This window comes from Doryrhamphus excisus, chromosome 13 (genome assembly GCF_030265055.1).
Source record: "Doryrhamphus excisus isolate RoL2022-K1 chromosome 13, RoL_Dexc_1.0, whole genome shotgun sequence".
Lineage (NCBI taxonomy): Eukaryota > Metazoa > Chordata > Actinopteri > Syngnathiformes > Syngnathidae > Doryrhamphus > Doryrhamphus excisus.
In genome coordinates this window covers 3,055,621-3,058,120 of record NC_080478.1, presented here as the reverse complement: position 1 = coordinate 3,058,120, position 2,500 = coordinate 3,055,621, and the positions used below count along the sequence as shown (strand labels likewise).

General features: G+C 51.9%; 7 non-coding genes and 5 pseudogenes across 7 annotated transcripts in view; all 12 read left to right on the top strand.

The window, feature by feature from the left end:
- Positions 1-27, top strand: part of LOC131100586 (5S ribosomal RNA) — a 119-nt gene extending 92 nt beyond the window's left edge. The window contains exon 1 of the ribosomal RNA XR_009119107.1: positions 1-27. This exon is cut by the window's left edge and continues 92 nt beyond it. This is a non-coding gene — a ribosomal RNA (5S ribosomal RNA).
- Positions 28-139: 112 nt separating this feature from the next.
- LOC131142396 (5S ribosomal RNA) lies at positions 140-248 on the top strand (annotated as a pseudogene).
- A 112-nt stretch (positions 249-360) lies between these two features.
- Positions 361-479, top strand: LOC131097873 (5S ribosomal RNA). The gene has a single exon (XR_009116761.1). It is a non-coding gene; the product is annotated as a 5S ribosomal RNA (ribosomal RNA).
- Positions 480-591: 112 nt separating this feature from the next.
- LOC131101067 (5S ribosomal RNA) lies at positions 592-700 on the top strand (annotated as a pseudogene).
- Positions 701-811: 111 nt separating this feature from the next.
- On the top strand, positions 812-920 carry LOC131142095 (5S ribosomal RNA; annotated as a pseudogene).
- A 112-nt stretch (positions 921-1,032) lies between these two features.
- Positions 1,033-1,151, top strand: LOC131099642 (5S ribosomal RNA). Its single transcript, XR_009118466.1, has one exon. It is a non-coding gene; the product is annotated as a 5S ribosomal RNA (ribosomal RNA).
- A 111-nt stretch (positions 1,152-1,262) lies between these two features.
- Positions 1,263-1,371, top strand: LOC131100650 (5S ribosomal RNA; annotated as a pseudogene).
- A 111-nt stretch (positions 1,372-1,482) lies between these two features.
- LOC131141758 (5S ribosomal RNA) lies at positions 1,483-1,601 on the top strand. The gene has a single exon (XR_009132566.1). It is a non-coding gene; the product is annotated as a 5S ribosomal RNA (ribosomal RNA).
- Positions 1,602-1,713: 112 nt separating this feature from the next.
- Positions 1,714-1,832, top strand: LOC131098966 (5S ribosomal RNA). The gene has a single exon (XR_009117810.1). It is a non-coding gene; the product is annotated as a 5S ribosomal RNA (ribosomal RNA).
- Positions 1,833-1,944: 112 nt separating this feature from the next.
- LOC131101128 (5S ribosomal RNA) lies at positions 1,945-2,053 on the top strand (annotated as a pseudogene).
- Positions 2,054-2,165: 112 nt separating this feature from the next.
- On the top strand, positions 2,166-2,284 carry LOC131141746 (5S ribosomal RNA). The gene has a single exon (XR_009132565.1). It is a non-coding gene; the product is annotated as a 5S ribosomal RNA (ribosomal RNA).
- A 111-nt stretch (positions 2,285-2,395) lies between these two features.
- LOC131142929 (5S ribosomal RNA) overlaps positions 2,396-2,500 on the top strand; it is a 119-nt gene continuing 14 nt past the window's right edge. Inside the window, exon 1 of the ribosomal RNA XR_009132989.1 lies at positions 2,396-2,500. This exon is cut by the window's right edge and continues 14 nt beyond it. This is a non-coding gene — a ribosomal RNA (5S ribosomal RNA).

The window sequence follows — 2,500 nt, the reverse complement described above, 5'->3', positions numbered from 1 at the left end:
GCCTGGGAATACCAGGTGCTGTAAGCTTTTTATGGTTTCTGCTCTTGCCTGACAGCAGAGGGCGCTGTTTGACACTTTTTGCTGTAGTCTAGTTTGGCCTGCGTCGCCTTCAAATAGGATCTTTTCAGTTGCCTTGGCAGCTTTTGGCCATACTACCCTGAAAACGCCCGATCTCGGAAGCTAAGCAGGGGCGGGCCTCGTTAGTACTTGGATGGGAGACCGCCTGGGAATACCAGGTGCTGTAAGCTTTTTATGGTTTCTGCTCTTGCCTGACAGCAGAGGGCGCTGTTTGACACTTTTTGCTGGAGTCTAGTTTGGCCTGCGTCGCCTTCAAATAGGATCTTTTCAGTTGATGTGACAGCTTACGGCCATACTACCCTGAAAACGCCCGATCTCGTCCGATCTCGGAAGCTAAGCAGGGGCGGGCCTGGTTAGTACTTGGATGGGAGACCGCCTGGGAATACCAGGTGCTGTAAGCTTTTTATGGTTTCTGCTCTTGCCTGACAGCAGAGGGCGCTGTTTGACACTTTTTGCTGGAGTCTAGTTTGGCCTGCGTGGCCTTCAAATAAGATTTTTTCAGTTGTCCTTAAAGCTTACGGCCATACTACCCTGAAAACGCCTGATCTCGGAAGCTAAGCAGGGGAGGGCCTGGTTAGTACTTGGATGGGCGACCGCCTGGGAATACCAGGTGCTGTAAGCTTTTTATGGTTTCTGCTCTAGCCTGACAGCAGAGGGCGCTGTTTGACACTTTTTGCTTGATCTAGTTTGGCCTGCGTCACCTTCAAATAGGATCTTTTCAGTTGACCTGGCAGCTTACGGCCATACTACCCTGAAAACGCCCGATCTCGGAAGCTAAGCAGGGGCGGGCCTGGTTAGTACATGGATGGAAGACCGCCTGGGAATACCAGGTGCTGTAAGCTTTTTATGGTTTCTGATCTTGCCTGACAGCAGAGGGCGCTGTTTGACATGTTTTGCTGGAGTCTAGTTTGGCCTGCGTCACCTTCAAATAGGATCTTTTCAGTTGACCTGGCAGCTTACGGCCATACTACCTTGAAAACGCCCGATCTCGTCCGATCTCAGAGGCTAAGCAGGGGCGGGCCTGGTTAGTACTTGAATGGGAGACCGCCTGGGAATACCAGGTGCTGTAAGCTTTTTATGGTTTCTGCTCTTGCCTAACAGCAGAGGGCGCTGTTTGACACTTTTTGCTGGATCTAGTTTGGCCTGCGTCGCCTTCAAATAAGATCTTTTCAGTTGTCCTGGCAGCTTACGGCCATACTACCCTGAAAACGCCCGATCTCGGAAGCTAAGCAGGGGCGGGCCTGGTTAGTACTTGGATGGGAGACCGCCTGGGAATACCAGGTGCTGTAAGCTTTTTATGGTTTCTGCTCTAGCCTGACAGCAGAGGGCGCTGTTTGACACTTTTTGCTGGATCTAGTTTGGCCTGGGTCGCCTTCAAATAAGATCTTTTCAGTTGTCCTGGCAGCTTACGGCCATACTACCCTGAAAATGCCCGATCTCGTCCGATCTCGGAAGCTAAGCAGGGGCGGGCCTGGTTAGTACTTGGATGGGAGACCGCCTGGGAATACCAGGTGCTGTAAGCTTTTCATGGTTTCTGCTCTTGCCTGACAGCAGAGGGCGCTGTTTGACACTTTTTGCTGGAGTCTAGTTTGGCCTGCGTCGCCTTCAAATAGGATCTTTTCAGTTGCCCTTGCAGCTTACGGCCATACTACCCTGAAAACGCCCGATCTCGTCCGATCTCGGAAGCTAAGCAGGGGCGGTCCTGGTTAGTACTTGGATGGGAGACCGCCTGGGATTACCAGGTGCTGTAAGCTTTTTATGGTTTCTGCTCTTGCCTGACAGCAGAGGGCGCTGTTTGACACTTTTTGCTGGAGTCTAGTTTGGCCTGCGTCTTCTTCAAATAGGATCTTTTCAGTTGTCCTGGCAGCTTACGGCCATACTACCCTGAAAACGCCCGATCTCGGAAGCTAAGCAGGGGCGGGCCTGGTTAGTACTTGGATGGGAGACCGCCTGTGAATACCAGGTGCTGTAAGCTTTTTATGGTTTCTGCTCTTGCCTGACAGCAGAGGGCGCTGTTTGACACTTTTTGCTGTAGTCTAGTTTGGCCTGCGTCACCTTCAAATAGGATCTTTTCAGTTGACCTGGCAGCTTACGGCCATACTACCCTGAAAATGCCCGATCTCGTCCGATCTCGGAAGCTAAGCAGGGGCGGGCCTGGTTAGTACTTGGATGGGAGACCGCCTGGGAATACCAGGTGCTGTAAGCTTTTTATGGTTTCTGCTCTAGCCTGACAGCAGAGGGCGCTGTTTGACACTTTTTGCTGGATCTAGTTTGGCCTGGGTCGCCTTCAAATAAGATCTTTTCAGTTGTCCTGGCAGCTTACGGCCATACTACCCTGAAAACGCCCGATCTCGTCCGATCTTGGAAGCTAAGCAGGGGCGGGCCTGGTTAGTACTTGGATGGGAGACCGCCTGGGAATACC